Source organism: Gallinula chloropus (assembly GCF_964237585.1).
Source record: "Gallinula chloropus genome assembly, chromosome: 1".
Lineage (NCBI taxonomy): Eukaryota > Metazoa > Chordata > Aves > Gruiformes > Rallidae > Gallinula > Gallinula chloropus.
In genome coordinates this window covers 180,701,525-180,720,676 of record NC_140085.1, presented here as the reverse complement: position 1 = coordinate 180,720,676, position 19,152 = coordinate 180,701,525, and positions in this window count along the sequence as shown.

The following is a 19,152-nucleotide window of genomic DNA, read 5'->3' as shown; positions in this document are numbered from 1 at the left end:
GTACTATCCCCAGCCCCCAAATACATGCAGATATACACACATGAGAAAACTGTATTTTGGACTCAGCAATCATTTTCATCATCCTGATCAGATGATTCTGAATCTTACTGTGTTGGATGCTGGTCACTTTTAAGTTTGTTGAGTACAATGGGCCTGATCTAAAATGCACTAAAAGTTGATGAAATATTTCCACTTAGCGTCAGAGGCTTCCTCCTTCTCTTTTACATGCCACCCCTGGCACCCCTGGCATCATCTCTCCTCCTCCTCTTTGGCTTTGGCATTGGAGAAAGAAGGGAGGAAAAGCAGGGAAGGAGGAGGAGGGATAAATTTAAATTCTTGAGGAAGGCTGCATCACTTGTGCAAGCTTCTTGTTCTGATGTCTGCTCAGATGAAGCTTGTGATTCTTCTGCGTATTCACTGCCAAACACATAGTGCACAATTTGAAGAAAAGCTTCTGGTTATCAGTCTTTAAGGCTGGCTTTTTAATAACTGTTCTTAACAACTGATTTTGAAGTAGTTTATCTCATTTTATTATGAAAGCTCAGGCAATACCTCTCTGTGAGATGTGTTAAACCTCCCCCCCCCCCCCCCCCCCCCGCCATGGTTTTGGGTTTTTTTTTTCCCTCTATTTTGAAGTGCTCCACTCATGTGGATTGTCACTGTGCCAGCCCTTGTTGCAAATAGCACGCTGTCCTTCTGTGCCCTGGGCCTCCTGGTTGGTCTGGGAAATGCAATGTGCTAGGAGTTTCTGGCCTCCTTTGGGGTTAGGTATGATGGTCTCCGTTGTGCGTAAGCAAGTGGTTTCAATCCTTAATTGCAATAGGGAAGTGGTCAGACAACATACAGTCCTGGCAGGATAATGGCAAAACGCCTTGGAGGAAAACCAGAAAATAACAAATATGTCACATATGAAGTGAATATGTATTTCTAACATAACCTGGAAAATGTGCAACATATAGAAAAGCAAAATACAATTTTATTTGTTTTTGGCGGTGTTGATGTGAAACTGGAGGATTATGTCATGCTATCCCCTTATTCCTCTTTACAGAAATTAAAGAAGTGGTCTAAACATTTTCTTCTTACATCACAATTACACAAATCCAAATACTTATTATGAAGAAATGGTTGTGGCTTTTGAGTGTAATTATGAATTCAAAGTGAGCTGTCAGTCATCAGTAGTGAAACACCAAGTTACAGGATTTTTCCTTGTTTTTATCTAGGAAAGAGAATTGCTTCATCACAGCAGAGCACTAATACCTTGGACTAGACAGCTCACCTCTTCTGAAGAGACGGGAAATCTTTCACAATATCATTTTGGTAACTCACTACATCCTTCTGAGATAGGTTTTACTTTACTCACTTTACAGAGGATTAAACAGAGACATGGAAAACTTAGCAGCTCCAAGTCTTTCTATAATTCAACATGACAGCTGAGAATTACTTCCAGGAATCATGTTTCCAGTGCTTTCTTACAATCACTTTAGTGATTCTCTTGAAAATGTACCAACTGGGATAAAATCCAGCTCACACTCCCAATCTTTTTTTCAAGCTGATTAGCTGAATAAACACCAACCATCATGCATATCCCTGAAGGAAAAAAACAAACCAAAACAAAACAGCACAAAAAACCCCCCAAAACTCAAATCCAAAACAAACAAGCAAGGAAGCAACAACCTCTCATCTCAGATTTTCAAAGTAGGCTGCTTGGTCTCACAGCTCTCACCTCTGTTTTCAGACAAGGCTCTCAACACTTACCTTCAGGTACTTCTGTGCCAGATGTTGATGCATCCTCCTTCCTGCTGACCTGACTTTGTATCCATGATCACTTCACACTACAGACATGAGGGTGCCAAGACATTATGTATATAACATAATACAGCTCATAACAACACTAACGGTGTTGACGCCCATTTCTCAGTTGGTGCAATAAGATTCTAAAGCTTCTAACCATCATAGTCATCTGATGGACACGGAATTGAGGCATGATCACTGGTCTGGAGACCAGTTCGACTCTATTAAGAAGCTGGAAAATGAGATGAAAAGAGATTTCCACTGCCAAATCCCACAGGCATCCCATTTGGCAATGCTGTCTGCTCTCAGCCTATGTAAATGTTTGAACGCCAAGTCAATGCTACCTTAACACAATGCATCAAGAACATCTATGCAAGCATTAATACAGCATCAGTGCACTAACTCAGTGTCTGAAGTGATACACAGCAGCTTTGTCCTCATCCCACTCTTCTCCCACCTGTTTTTCTGCCCTTTATGGAGTGGAACTCATAAACACACATGAAAAATTGTACGTCCATGAGCAGTGCCGCTGGTTTTAGATCACAAGCTTTCCTGTCAATGTAATAAATCCTCTGGCTTGTTCAGTAAAGGCCCAAGGCTATGTTGATTTTATGTGGGAAATGCACAAATAAGAGTAGCTCCTACTTGGACCCAGTCCAAAATAAAATATCACTTATAAGATTATCCTTTAAGACTCTTTTTGACAGTAGAAATTATTACTTTATTGTTTCAGAATACATTCACAGAAAAAAGTCACAAGGGTTCTAGTTTAATTCAGCAGGAAATGTATTAGCTTATGTCACCTGAGAAGTAGTGACAATAATTCTTACAGAGTTGGTCTAGGTCTCATCCTACATCATTTCTGTCTTCAGAAATATTGGAGTTGGCATCTGATGCCAGTGGGGCTGAGGAGACATCTCGCCCTACCAGAAGAGGTGCTTTTATGCCTCCAGCTTCTCCAGGACATGTTTTACTCTAAATCCACCTTGATTCCAGTGGACATGTGTGGATCTTTGTGGCTTGAAAAATACTTGTAGCATTTTGTGTCATTACCTGTTGCCTACTTAACTATGACAACATGAACAGCATATTCTGATATATCCAGCATTGCTCCAGCTCCAGGAGAAGCCAAAACCTGAAAAAGAACTTTCCTCAATCAATCTGGTACTTGGTAAAAACGTTTTTCCACACTTCCCACAATGCAACACACACCACTAGGAGCTTATAAAACCTGGTGTATGTGGAAACTGATACTTCAGGGCTATTTCTCAGTTTCTATATGCACCTAACTTTTATATTTCACATGAAGCATACTAGCTTGTTTGCAATTCAGTCACCACCATCTGGGGAGAGAGGAAATACACATTTAAAAGTCATTAGACTCTTCGCCTGCCAGTCCAAGTTCCTCTGCTGATATTGAAAAGCTTGTACTTGGAGGTTCCACTCAGCCTGACCAGAGAATGGCAATTGAATGGACTATAACTGTGGCTGAAATTTCATCTACATTTTATTAGAAAAACAAGGACACGAGAGGAGAGGGGAGGTTATAATAACTCTGAACTATATTTCTGAAGTAAAAGTACAGCATTTTTATGAAAATGAGGATTTAAAAAAAAAAGCTATAGAGAAATAAAGAGTGGTTCTACTGGGGACACTGTTTCAATTGTTTATAATCAGAGACTTTTTTTCTCTTTTCACTTAGGATTGGCCAAGAAGTGCACATAAAATAATCTTGGGGAAATGTCACTGCCATTTTTCAATATATTAGAATGGTTTCAGATGGCTAGAGAAAACTGCTAAGACATTTTCCACCCAAGATGACATTCAGAGCTCTGAAGCATAAGTGAAAAGAGCAAATTGGTTTGTGCAGTTTCCATTTGCTCCTTTCGCTTTCTTGCAATACACCTTTTTCAGTATTAGACCTCAATACCTGGGGAGTTAGTTATCACAAAACAATTGTAGCTCTCCATTCTGGTAAGAGTTTCCCAAAGGTCGAGTGTTCACTCTAAAACTGTTTTAACATTTAAGATCCAGGTATGGGTTTTAGAGGTTGCATTATATGGTCCGTATGGGTGTCACCCTTGGTTGCATTTGGGAGGGGAAGAGGTGTGTTAAGCCTAAAATTAACCTGAAAGTAGTTCTGCAAGGTATAGTCAACATATTAAAAAATAAAACCAAACCCAAATAAACCCAAAAAACCTCAAGCCAAAAAAAAACCCCAAGAGTGAGCAGTTCATATTCACTGATACATTTTTAATCACCAGGGTGCAGATAATTCAGATAAATCGCACTCCCTGGTAGACATTTTAGAACCCTTCAACCAGCCAAATTTGAAAGCTGAAAATGAAAATACTTTTGTTGCAAGATTTTCATTCTGATATCTGTAATTTCTTACAAATACCTAGTTTATAGTAGCAAATGAATGTGTGGTCTCCACCCTTTCATTAGACTTGAAGAGTATACTCATACAGATACAGGTCCAATTCAGTGTCAATTTAAAAAAAAAAAAAAGTTAATGAGTTTGGTAAAAAATACACAGGGTGAGACACTAAATGTCTGCTTTTAAAAATCTTTATTATACCATATTAAAACTAATGGTATTTATCATAGAAATGAACCCAACATTTTTTACTAGTAAAAAATATCCATCTGACAATATGAGAAAATATTTCTTAAATTTGAGGAAAGATTACTCTCCCAAAACCCAAGTAGTAACCAAATTCAAAACACTGAAAGAAGCTCTGAGGAGTCAGACTTTGACCTCTTCAGGCATCTGCTTCATAGAATACCATAACATAAAGCCCTGGAGGGAATAAGGGCCCAAGATAGCTGATTAGTATGCAAAGAGCACCTCCTCCAAGCTCATGAACAATGCATCCCAACAAAGAAGAGGTTGGGCAAAAATTCCTGGAGGCATGCATGGATGAACAAGGCGCTCCTAGGAGAACTCAAACAGAAAAAGGAAGCCTACAGAGGATGGAAGCAAGGGCAGATAGGCTGGAAGGAATACAGAGAAATTGTCCAAGCGGCCAGGTATCAGGTTAGGAAAGCTAAAGCAAGTCCTGATAGAATTAAATCTGTCCAAGGACATCAAGGGCAACAAGAAAAGCTTCTATAGCTATGTCAGTGCTAAAAGAAGATTAGGGAAAATGTGAGCCCCCATCTGGAATGAAATGAGAGACCTGGTTACCCAGCATATGAAGAAGGGTAAAGTACTCAGTGAGTTTTTTGCCTCAATGTTCACCAGCAAGGGTTCTAGCCACACCACCCAAGTTGAAAAAGACAAAGACAAGGACTGGGACAATGAAGAACCATGCACTGTAGGGGATGACCTGGTTCAAGACCATTTAAGAAACTTGCAGTTGTATAAGTGCATGGGACCTGACAAGATGCATCTACAGGTCCTGAGGGAATTGGTGGATGAAGTGGTTAAGCTACTTTCCATCACCTCTGTGTCTGGCAAGATCATGGAGCAGATCCTCCTGGAAACTATGATAAGGCACATGGGAAATAAGGAGGTGATTTATGACAGCCAACATGGCTTCACTAAGGGAAAATTGTGGGTAGGACAAGGGGTAATGGGTTTATACTAAAAGAGGGAAGATTTAGATTAGATACTGGAAAGAAATTCTTTACTGTGAGGATGGTGAGACACTGGCATTGATTGCCCAAGGAAGCTGTGGCTGCCCACTCCCTGGCAGTGTCCAAGGCCAGGCTGGATGGGGCTTTGGGCAACCTGGACTAGAGGAGGGTATCCCTGCCCATGGCAGGGGGGTTGGAGCTAAAATATCTTTGATGTCCCTTCCAACCCCAAACAGTCTCTAATTCTATGAAAATAAAGACATTAGCGGTGCTGTTTAATATCTTTATTAATGATATTGACAGTGGGATTGAGTGCACCCTCAGTGAGTTTGTTGATGACACCAAGGTGAGTGGTGAAGTTAATTTGCTAGAGGGATGGGATGCCATCCAGAGGGAACGTGACAGGCTGGAGAAGTGGGCCAGGTGAATCTCATGAGGTTCAACAAAGCCAAATGCAGGGTCCAGTACATGGGTTGGGACAATCTCCATTATCCATACAGGTTAGGAGATGATGTGCTAGGAGGCAGCTCAGAGGAAATGACTCGGGGGTACTTGTGTATGAAAAGCTGGACACCAACCACCAATGTGTGTCTGCAGCCAAGAAGGCCAACTGCATCTTGGACTGTGTCAAAAGGAGTGTGGCCAGCAGATCTAGAGAGGTGATCCTGCCCCTCAGCTCCGCTCTGGTGAGACCTCACCTGGAGTACTGTGTCCAGCTTTAGAATCCTCAACACAAGAAGGACATGGACCTGTTGGTGCATATCCAGAGGAGGGCCACAGAAATGATCAGAGTGCTGGAGCACCTCTCCTACGAAGACAGGGTGAGATAGTTGGGCTTGTTCAGCTGGGAGAAGAGAAGGCTCCAGGGTGACCTTATAGCAGCCTTCCAATACCTGAAAGTTACCTATGAGAAAGCCGGGGAAGAACTGTTCACGAGGCCATGTAGCAATAGGACAAAGGATAATGGTTTTAAAATAGGTAAGTTTTAAATAAAGATAGATTTAGGTTGTATATTAGGGAAAAATTTCTTCAATATGGGGGTGGTGGATCACTGGAACAGGTTGCCCAGAGAGGTGGCAGAGGCCCCATTCCTGGAAACATTCAAGGTCAGGCTTGATGGGGCTCTGAGCAATCTGATCTAGTGAAGGTGTCCCTGTTTACTGCAGGGGGCTTGGACTAGGTGGCCTTTAAAGATCCCTTCCAACCTTAGGCATTCTATGGTTCTATGTTTTATTGTTTTATTTCTTTGCAATTGGGTTTTCTTTCTTGTAATCGATTGCTTAACCTTTTAGTTGATTAACCTTATTTTCATCATTAACTTAATCCAGTAAAAGTGAAAGCAATGTGGCAGACACAGGCAAGTCTGTTCCCACAGTAAATTATAATCTATTTACAGGGAAAATTTGCATAGTATCAACAGCCCAGCATGTCTCACAATAGAGCTTCAGGAGTCAGCAGGGAGTAATTGTGTGGAGGAAATCTCCCATTTTCCAGGCACAAAGCACAAGCCCCTTTCCGGAGGACAAAGAGGGGGTGGCAGAAAGATTACCCAAAATGGTCATACATAGTTTTTCTCCGAGATCACACCTTTGCTTGCTGATTTATCGGGCAGCAAGGAAAATCCACTGTTGCCTACAGTAGACCACACAAACCCAGACAAAGACCCAAAGAGATGCAAAGTCTAGGCTGTAATTATCCATCTCTCACTGTAAAGTCTATGCCAAGTTAGACACCTGTAGTAGGGGTCCGTGCACCACACCTTCTTTCTGTTTCTTGAAAAGGAAGTCATAGTTTGCCTTTCTTAGGTAATAGGTAACAGATCATATCACATTATCTAGAACTCATAAAATACAATAGCTGTGACACTGAAGTAAGGCACTTGTACCAAGAGATCTGAATATGATCCAGCTTCACCAGCACCAGCTTTATAATCCAGTTTTAGGTATGTTGCAATGAATATTAAAGAATTCAAAAGAACAGAGCTGAGAAAGGTCAAGAAAGAAAAAAATAAACAGGTCCATTGAGGGTTTGCACAAAGCAACATCTTTGTTAATCCTGAATTTGGAAGTGTGTTTGTAGTCTTGCTCAACATGTTTATTTATAACACTGGTTTTTTTCTTCTTATCAGTCAGTTTCTCCAGGTTGAAACTGTTGCTGTATTAGCTCCCAACTTAAGGGTAACCTTGTTAAAAAAGAATCTAGTCAAAATCATTTATGCCGGACATGGCTAGTGACACTTATTAGCAGCTGGCAGACAAGAAGATTTTTTGGGCTACAGATGTTCCAGTATCTGACTTTAAAGGGATTTTCCCTGCAATTATGTTAAATTACCCACAAACTCAGTTTCTCCCTTAGTTCAAATGGCAGAAGCCCATGTACTGGATCGAAATGTTCCAGTCCCTCAAATTTAGGTTGCACAATGCTACTGAGCACTGGGACTTCTATCATTTCAGTTTCCTTTTTAAAAAAAAAATCTAATAAAGAGAGATACAAATCTGTTAAGAGTATAAAAAAGATAGCAAAGGAAGTTGCAAAGCATGCAACTTGCATACACATTGAAGTGCTTTCTGTATACACCAGAATCATATACAGTTTTCCTTGTTAGAGTATTTTTTTATTGTTTACTTTCTGGCAAGCCTTATTTGGAGATATAAATGTTTTGGGAAGGCATCAAAAGATAGACTGTCACGCAGAACTGTCCAAACTCTCTTTCTAAAGCCTCAAGCAATTCAAGAACGGTTTCCACAATGAAAGTGTGTTGTATGACCCCGTGGAAGTGGGCTCATTCTTTTTATGTTTTCCACTACATTTTACTTAAAATCAAACAGAAAGATAATATATAGTTATAGAAATTTTCCTAAAGTGCAATTTTTGTCTCAGTATATATTGTCCACACTGTTGTAAGAGAGATTAATGGCAAAGTAGAATATATATTCCCGTGGCCAGAGGGATAGAGATAAAAGATGGAGTGAGGGAAGGAAGAGAAGATTGGAGAACAAGAGAGAATGATGACATTTGTTTTCTCAGATGAAAAACTGTTGTCCTTTGAGACTACTTAGCGTATTTATCTTTTAAGGGAGGAAAAAGAATTCCCACTAGATAGACTGAAAATTTGACAAAGGTCTGAGAAATAGGATCTTCTCAGGCTTTGTCTGTAGGTGGGTAAAGTCATAATAGCACTGTTTTTCTTGGTTTTCTTTACATGAGAAAAACTGACTAAGAATGCCTTACTATGCATAATTGTAAGGATATTCATTTCTTTGCCACTTTGTACACTGCATTTCAGTCAACTGAAAGGTCAATGTAGTTATTTTTCCCTCCCTCACATCCTATACCAAGGAAGAAAAAAAAAATACCAAAACATGTAGACAGGTCTTTCAGATTTCAATGAAAATAACAGATGTTACCCATCAAAACAGCTTCTACCCAGAGCAAGGATGACATAGCCACAGAGTGACTGAGATTTTCCTTCCAACAGACAGAGTTTTATCTCAGACAGAGCCAGTCGGTACTTTGCCAGCAACTGTCATGATTTCATTGTACAACATCCTCTGCTTTGGGACTGAAAGGAAACCTTTGATTAAACTGCATCTACCAAGTTTTCGTGTAGATGATGGAGCATATTGCCTGTAAAAATTGCTAGGCTCAGCATTGGTTTGTTTGGTGTGAAGCATGCAGAAAATCTGGATACATATTGTTTTGGTCAGACATAGGTTTTGCATTCCCTTCATACTGCCTGATCAGGGCACTGGGAAGACCACCAATCTTTTGGGTGGGCTCTAGAACAGACTCTTATTTCTCAATTTGTTTAAATTCAGGACATTAAAATCATTGTAACAAAGCCACAAAAGCCATGGAGCTTACAGGCAAATTAAAGCCTCTTCTCTGGTGGCTTAGATGCAGTTATAGTATAATGTTAACCAAAGAAATATGGTTTAGCAGGGGCTTAGTTTCTCCCCAAAACAGGCAATAAATAGCTAGGAAAGACTGTCACTTCACATGTATGCCTAACTGCAGGCTAAGTATGGCTGCAGTACAACAGTGATCTCTCAAATTCAGTGTGTGTCCAAACTGACTGAAATTAAGCTCCTGCTCAATCAACTTCAGAGCATAACACAGAAAATTTGAGCAACCATGGACTTCTGTACTGACCCTCCTTCATCAGTATATCTCCCAGAGGGCAGATGTCAAAAAAACAGCCAGAGAAGCTAGCTATGGGCTCATCCATAGCACGGGGCTGTGAGATAGGTCAGGCAGTTGATGCATGGAGCCTGGAGGACTTTTGATGGCTCCTGCACCCCATTACACCAAACTATCCATGATGGAAAATATATTTGATAAGAACCTTCTGGATAAAGGTTGTGAAGGGCACATAATGTGTTTCCCAGTGGCACTCAGTCCAACTGTCTGTATGTTGGGAGAGACTAATGAATTGCATAAGAGCCATAAGGACACTAAGGTTTAATAGCTGAATGGGAATACAGCTTACTATTAAAAAATCTAGCTCTAATTATAGATGCATAACATGCTTGAAATTAGAGTAAAGATTACCAAGACCAAAGCATTGCTACTTCAAGCAGCTATGGAAATAAAAAACCCAAGGCCAGTCATGAGAAAAGTGATTTCTCTATGTTAAGAGACACCATCACTATTATGTTTTTTTTCTCCAGCTGACAGCTTTCTGACAGCTTTTACTTCAGCTGTCAGCTGCCTCCTTGCCTTTCAGTGCACCTTTGGGTCCTGGTGGGTATCCATTGCAGTGCTGTTACTTCTGCTCCCAGGCAGGGCATCTCCCAGTAGAACGAACACTTCGGTTCCTGAACAGCTTTCACTAATTGAGCTATGCACCTAAGTGTTCAATTCTAAGGGATAGTATGTGGCCTTTTTTTTAACACTGCCTGCAAGTATGTAGAGCTGCTGTGCATTAGGAGTGCTTCTCACAGACCCGTTAACTGCTTTTTTAATATTTCAACCTCTGACCTGCATGTTAATGTGTTGTTGTAATTGGAAAAGTCACTCTCCCTTACTCAGCAGTTTTGCTGTGTGTGTTCCAAGTCTTACTTGCTGACTTTATTGACACACATAATAAGTTTATTGCTTCTCCTCTTGCTGGATACTGTTATTGCCAAGTCCCAGGCATACAATTTTCAGTCTTGATGGGACACATAAGCTAGAAAAGTAAAAAGGCGGAATTTTTTAATCCAGGACTGAGGTTGCAAAGTTGTCAGGTAGCAAAATGAGAGGCAGGGGTGGTGAATGTGTCCTTTCAACAAAAAAAAAACCTGAGCTGTCAATACAGATTGGCACAATGGTTTTTTTTCAGTCTCTTTCTGGCCATGGGAACTATTTGTTCCCCATCAGCTTACTCTCTGGCCATCCCTTTGCTATTTAAAACAGATTTGATAGTCTGCTTTGTTTTTTTTTTTTTCTATATTCCAACTTTGTCCACAAAGGCCTGAATCAGAGTTCATAGGATCATAGAATCACAGAGTATCACAAGTTGGAAGAGACCCAAAAGGATGATCAAGTCCAGCTCCCTGTCCCTCGAAGGGCTATCTAAAACTAAACTGTATGTCTTAAGAGTGTCATCCAGATGCTTCTTGAACTCTGACAGGCATGATGCTGTGACCACTGCCCTGGGGAGCCTGTTCCAGTGAACTCTCAGTGAAGAGATATTCCTTGTTGTACAATTAGGCAATATTAATTTCTGTTGAAGCATAGCCAAAGGTAGCAAACTGTTTTAGAGCATTTAAATTAAGGTTTAAGATGAACAGTGTCACCTCCATTAAGATGACATTTTAAAAAGGAAAGAACAGAAGAATGGCCCTGAAAAGTTAGAATGAATGGGAGAAGTTGACATTTCCTACCACCATGCAGAAGACAGCAATTTTAAAAAGATGTGTTGCGTAAAAGGAAAGTTATTTAATGTAAAAAGTCAGCACGTCTTTAGACAAGCAACTTATTACTTTCTCCTTGCATTCATTAAGATAGTTTTTCTTTTGTTCATAGAGTCACCAAAGCACAGAGTGGTTTGGGTCGGAAGGGGCCTCAAAGATCATCCAGTTCCAACCCCCTGCCATGGGCAGGGACATCCTCCACTAGACCAGGTTTCCCAGAGCCCCATCTAACCTGGCTTTGAACACTGCCAGGGAGGAGGCAGCCACAGCTTCTCTGGGCAGCCTGTGCCAGGGGCCTCACCACCCTCACAGCAAAGAATTTCTTCCTAATGTGTAAAGGAAATATTCCCTCTTTTAGTATACACCCATTACCTCTTGTCCTATCTGCAATTTGCCCTTGTGAACACTCCTTTATTTTTGTTTGGGTTTATGCTCCTTTTTAGGATGACCACAGATTTACTTCATTATCAAATTAAGTATTTCAGCAGAGTAGGGAAATTTGAGTTTTGGGAGTTGGGACTTAATAATAAGGCTGAAAACTACCACCTGTCCAGTGACATGGCAGTCCAGTCACCCCAAGGACAAGGAGGATTCGTATAAGAGGGGTAGAAGTGGGGGAAGTCATAGATATATTTGTGGCTTGTTCTACTGCTTAGGAGAAACAAGCCATAAAGTAATGACTTGTAGGGTGTTTAACACCAGCAGAAGTCACCATACAACATGCCTCAACAAGACATCTACCTTTCCAGGACCATATCAGAAACAAAAGTAGGGAGAAAACTGCCCAGGGGCTGTGTCTTCTATGTCTACATCTTATAGCAGGATGAACTTGATTTTAGATAGTTGGAATCCCAACAGAAATAAATTGGCTTATCCCAACCATCCTTGCTGAATGCACTCATAGACAATCACCTCTCCATCTCATTTTAGGGGTTACATTCTGGGACTGACTCCCCACCAGCTGAGATCTCTGTGATCACAGGGTGTGAGAGTTCATTGAACTTACCTGGCTGAGACAAATAAATCTGGTGGGGGGTTTTGACAGGTCAGATTTTAGCTCAGTCAGCTTCCTGAAGTGACTCGCCATGTGTTCACACTCAGTAGTGTGGAGAACGGGCGGGAATGGACATTCAAGGGCAGGGTAAGGAGAGATGAGCCACATCATCTTCAGCTTACGTGAGCTTCAGCTATTACAAACCACAGTGTAGGAGCTGTGGCTCTTGGAGAAGGCTTAGAGCAAGGCACACACCTGCATGGCCGTCTCAAAGTACATTATCTGGCCATGAACCTAACGAGTATCATGCCTGAACAGTGACTATTAGGACAAGGCGCAATTTTTAAGCAATTAATGTCATGCCACGCTTAGCTACAGTGGTAAGAACCACAAATAGCTCTCTGGGTTTCATTTCCTCCGTGTGGTCATGGATTTTCCAGTCGAGCTCAGCACCTTTATCTGCAGCCCATTCAAGCAGCCCTAAAATCCCACAACACTCAGTGAATGACATTGTGAGCTCCTTCAAATTCAGCTTCCATTCGTACCAGCACTGATTTGCTGTGCTGTTTGTAAACACCCCGTGACTACTCCAGCTCGCTTTGTCCGTGCAACAACGAGCAGCACAATCCCACAGTACGAACAGACAGACAGACACTGCAGACTGAGTCATCGCGGCACGGCATCTCCCGTACAAACACTGCCGACGGAGCCGGATAGCCTGTGGGAGGCTGCCATGTTACTGCCTGGCTGTACAGTTTTGACAAGGATAAAAGAAAATGTCCTGATGTCCTGTGGGAATGTGGATGCCTTGGTCTCGGATGTGAAGGAGGGAAGCGTTAATCAGTCGCTGCGTTCCCTTAATGAGGAACTGCGTTAACCGTGTCATTTGCTATTATTGCTTGAAGGGGTGGGGAACTGTGTTACACTTGTTCAGCTCAGATCCTGTGCAGAGTAAACTTTCTGTGTATTCCTTACCATAAGGAATAAATCTGTTGGAAAAATGCCATGATTGATTGCGTGCGGTCTCGTTAACTAGCAACATTCCCCAACAGCAACATCTGCTTCTACAAACCATGAGAAATGGAAGAACTAGCAAAGACAATAATACAAAACCCCAGGCAGCAGGTGCTGACTTTGAAACAGTTGTCTTTTCATTTCAAGAATACATTACCACTTTGCCAATGTTCGGCACACCAGGTGACTCGACTCTCCTTTTTTTAATTTTGGGGTTTTTTGGTACATCTGAATACAGATGAATAGAACAAAAATTATCTACGTATACGGTGAGAAAAAAAATTAAAACTTAAGAAACATTATATTTTTGTTATAGGAGCTATTTTTATTTAAATCATTTCATTAGCACAGCAAAAATGAAAAGGAATAGCAAATATTTTCCTGTTATTCTGGATACACCATTTGTCCTGCACGAACATTAAAAAAGGATTATGGACCTCAATCCAGCTCCCAGGATATCACAGGTGTATCTTTCTACTTCTGATTCCAAACTATTGTGCAACAAAGAGGAACAGCAAGATCCAGGTCTTTCTGCACCTATGGAAAGCTGGGATTTGTTGCAAAGCCAGGTAGCACAGAAATAAAGTCATTTGGAGGATCCTCCACGAGGATGCTGGCTCAACATGTGCCTCAACTCTGCTCTGGCACTGAGCGGATGCTGCCACAGTCAGGGGGGACATTTCCACCCTGCAGGGATGGGGCTGAGGGCTGGGAGAAGGTCTGGATACCACGTCCCACAGATTGAAAGTGGTGGCTTGCTGCAAAGAGGAAAAGGCTGGAAAAAAGCCGAATACTTTGGGGGCAGGAGCTCATTGCCAAGTGAAGGACAGCAGTAAAAAGCACTGATGGCTACAGCCCATTCCCAGGTGGGAACTGTGAGGGGAGGGATGACACTGGAAAAGGGCATTTTCCCACTTCCCAATACTGTGTTTCCAGTTAAGGGAAGTTCTTTAAGTAGCTTGAAGTTTCATGTCTCTGGAAGCATCCTGGGCACACAAAAATATCTTGCCCTCTCCCCTTCTGGAGGCTGAGGATGCCCACACACACTTGGGCATGCTCAGCAGACCTGAATCCCTTTAGAGACCTTGACATATATTTTGGCACCTTTTCCCCCTACACCAAACAGAAATATCTGCTTTGCTTTTTTTTTTTTTTATATTTCCCCAAAACATGACCCTCAGGAGAGGGAACTGTGGTCCCTGAATGGCTTCACACAACCTCTGAGGCAGGCATCAGATGTGCCAACTGCATGGGCATCCCTACAAGTAAGGGACTGGCCTATCCTTTTGTCTTGAGCACCATAGGTAAAGGATAGGATTATGATGAATGATGTGGTCTTAGGACAGTGCAGTTTCACCCAGGCAAGGGGTTAACCCCGGTCCTTTCAACACAAAATCAGGCAGAAGGTTTGTTGGCTTCCCTGCTCCTTTACCTGCCATGGATTGTAATCTTAAAAGCGAGAAGCTGGTGTCAAAGCCAAGTGTCGATCTTTGGGTACTGAGACCTGGGTGCCTAGGTGCCTTGATTGGGTTCTGTTTTCTCAGCAATTAGCTGCATCTATGAAATGATGCTCTAAAGAAGGAAAATTTGTACTGTCTATTTATAGATATTTTACTTTGCCTGCTCCAAACTGCTCTCAAGCTAAACAATCAAGGTGTCCTAATAGAGAGGTCGTGTGCTCAGGGAGAGAATTCGTTAAGAAAAAGCAGTGTCTCTTTAAAAACACCCTAATGATATAGGAAATCCTTACTTCTGCTGTCTTACCAAACAAGTGGAAAGAGAAACACAGGAAGGCTAAACCCATCTGCCTGTTATCTTACATATTGTTGGGAAAAAGAAAGGCAAAGGTTGCAGTTCGTGTATGGTTAATCGCAGATGCTGTGAGCCTCAAGCATAGATAAGATATATATATAAATTACTAATTGGGACAGATTCAGGTGTCATTTTCACTTTCTCTTGCTGTTTTGAAGATTAGCTGGCTAAACAAAACACTCCTCTATCTCTGGGTAACAAAGCAGGGTTTGGCTGTTTCAGGGCTGTGGGTGTTTGCTGTGGGTTTTACTGACACATTCCTGTATGCTTTAGGGGGGAAATGTCTTCGTGTGGGATGGGCAGAAAGGGCTAAGAACCCTCTGCTGTTGTGCGGGGTAATATTTTTTTGTCTCTCTCTCATTTTCACAGTTGTGCTGCTTTGGTTTATTAATGAACTGAGCACTGCCATCTTGTGGGGTTTTTTAGCAAGCTCAATTGTTCTCTAAAATGCATCAAAGGGCAGGAATAAAAAGTATCCATGAAGATCTTGGTGGCAGATAACTTGCCACCTCCATTACAGTGCCTCTTTATGTGTATGAACCTAAAAATGCAATGAATAAAGCTGAATTAGAAGTGTAATATAATTTTAACTGCTGTCCTGTATAGCTCTGATACATATTCAGATTTAAGCATTTCTACCTACAACTTTTCAGATGGAGATTTAACAGTATCACATGAACTTCACAAGCTGGGGCTTCAAGGTTTCTCTTCGCAATTCCAAGATCACTTTCACAGACCATGAGCTCAAAGTCTGGTAAATATTTTTAAAGTTTGTTGACTCATGAGCTTGGTGGTAGAAGGGTGATTCTGTGAAGATATCCTGGACCCAAACCAAACAGCTCATTCTGACAGGTATTAATTGAAGGGCTGTTCTTGGAACTCTGGTTTAGCCAATAACTATGAGACAGCATCTTTGAAACACTCCAAGGCAAAACCAGAAGACTGCTTAGCATGGTTCTCCAATATAGGGAGAGATGCTAATACACCTTCCCTTTATGAAAATCGTTTCAGTAAAACATAAATTTAGAAAGAGAAGAAGAAGAAGACTTGTCTGCTGTGCAGACTCCTCTTTGTCTAAGGAATTTAGAGAAACATTTAAGGAGAATTGAGAATGTAAGAGGCTCAAGGCATACCTGCACATCAGTGCAGTTGGAGAAGTCAAAGTACATTGCAGAACATCAAGAAAACCAACTACACGTGTGCCATATAGTTTATTTTTCCAAGAGGCATTGACAATGTAAAATGTCTACAGCAAGCAACTATGCCAAGAAAGAATGTTGGTGAGAACTCACTTCAGCATATCACAACTAAAGAAAAGATGGATAATTCAGTAACGTATCAGAGAAGTACCCTTAAGCTGAAAAAAAATACGGAACTGCTAGGAACTTAAGCTGCCCTAAATGCCTTCGGTTTGGCATCATTATCAGTGCCATCTTCAGCAAAGCCATCAAAGACAAATTTCCTATCTACCACATTTTTTTGGCTTTGCAGTATATTAACATCCACCATGAGAGTAACCCAGCTGGAACAGCATGGAAGGAGGTTTAAGGGCTCCCCCAGCCTGCTGCAGTCACTGCTTGAAGCTGCCTGGATGAACCCTGGGTTAGGTCTGGCAAAAAGTAGAGTGCCACCCAGCACTCTACAGCCCACAGCCACTCCTCAACAGTGGCTCAAGGGACAGCTTCATCCCCAAATCACTGGCAGCCAAGAAACTGCCATGCAGCCCACATTTCCAAAGCAGTGGGACACTGGATGAGGGCAATTCAAAATAGGGAGACAGACCATCTCTGACTGGTGCTTCAGGTGATGTCTAGACCATCACAAGACATCAAGGCCATTGGCTCAAAAACCTGCCCGTTGCCCACAGCCTGGAATAGCAATGGTATTGTCCAAGACAGCAACATATCTTGTTTCTTGCCAGAAATGAAGTTTGTGTCACTTGATGATATGGGATTTTTCAACTGATTCAATGCCTGAGGTGAAAACCAAGGTCCCCTGCTTACGATCCCTCAATCCAGGAGTGGTTCCTTCACACCTGCCCTCCACCATTTTTAGGGCTGTAATTAGTCATAGGGTGAATGCTACAGATCCCAAACCAGCTCTATGTGGTATCTTCAAGGAGAAAACACAGCCTTTAGCCAAAAAGTCGGAAGATGGATGGAACTCTCCATGTCCACAAAGAATTGGCGTTGGACTAGATGATCCTTAAAGGTCCCTTCCAGCCCAAACCATTCCATGATTCTTTGAAATCCTGCTCCCAAAGTCTCTGCAGAAAGAAGATATATATGGCTGCATAGTTGAGTTAAATCACAGAATCACAGAATCACAAGGTTGGAAAAGACCTTTAAGATCATCGAGTCCAACCATTCCTGTCCTATGCTAAACCAGATCCCTGAGCTCCTCATCTACCTGTCTGTTAAACACATCCAGGGTGGATGACTCAAGCCTCTCCCTGGGCAGCCTGTTCCACGTCCCCACAACTCTTTCAGTGAAGAACTTTTTCCTAACATCTGATGTGAACCTGAATCCTTGTTTTTGAACCAGACTTGCCCAGGGAATGATTTTTTTCCCCATGGGGTGTGCAGGGTCAGCCCTACAGAACTGAAAATCCCAGCTCCAGCATGGACTTGTGTTTCAAAATCACACCGTAGCTTGTGTGCTCTTGTTAGTTTTGTTGGGGGCAGAGATATTTACTTATTTACTTATGTATCTTTGTAGATATTTATTTTGGAAGAAAATCAGCCCTGAAGAAATTGCTACAGGGCTTCATCAATACCACAGAGCCTATAGCATAAATGTGCAATGCCTGCAGGCTTTGGCTGCAATGTGAATGTGTGCATCTGCTTGCCATGTGGACATCCACGGTGCTCTCCAGTTTGGGATGTACTGATTGAACAAGTCCTTCGAGGCAACCTAAAACCTCTAGTTCTTCCCACTGCTCCAGAAACCCCTCATGACTGGTGAGAACAATGTGCACGATGCGCATGCTAGGTGTCAGGATATATGGAGAGGTATTTAATATGGCAACAGATTTATTATATGGCCATTAGTGTTGGTGGTCTTCAAAGCCTTGTTTATCCATCTGTAAAATGGGCTTAATGATAAGGTGAGTTGTTTGTCATTTTTTTTCCCAAGAACATGGAAAACCATGGCTTAGAAGTATTGCATGTAGCAACTAAAAACTATTAACAACCTCTCCGTGGCTCTGGTCAATGAAGTGTAGATAAATCGCTTAGTTAGAAAGGATTACGAATAGTTTTATTAATGTTTGAAAAGCACTTTGAGGCCCTAACATGGAGAGTGGAAACAAATACTGTATAAACATGCTATTATTAAATGACCACTCTACTCTGGGAAATGGCATGGGAGTGGTTTTTCCATATTTGTTATGACTCAGTGATTCCAGGTAAAACACATTCATTTCACAAGTTAAAAAAAGCGAGTACTTCTAACTGTCAGCTCTGTCATCACATCTGAGGAGTTGAAAGCCAAGCCATGTTTTGCCTGGCTTGCTGATTAACACCAGCAGCAGTGATGTTACAGGCCAAACACTCCTTGCCATTGCTTTCCATCCTATTCCCCAGGATTTCACGTGAGGATGTAAGCACTCTGCCTGCAGATGATGGGCTAAGACACTGTCAGTCATTGATTATTTAACAGTGCTAACCACTGAATAGAAGAGGCTCTGGCTCTTCTTCCCCATTCGGTGCTGTTTTAGCAGAGTTTCTAAGCATTTATTTTGATTAATAAAGACAGCAATGACTAAATTCACATCAAGAATAGGTAGGTTGGATAAGAAGTGCTGTTTTCACACCGTCACTCTAACGAATGCAGTTTAAGGTATTTAATTACACAATTATTATTTGTCAAAATACTAAAAACTATTCATCTTCTCCCTGCCCTAACAACCCATCAAAACGTCACTTCTTTTCCAGCGTGGCTTCTAACCACCAATATTTAGCACAGATAATTGCTCCTCATCAAATGTAAAGTAGTTGAGTTTTGTAAGATGTGATGCACAAAGCAGTTTTACCAGCTGTTTTCCCAAGTGTGAATTTCTGA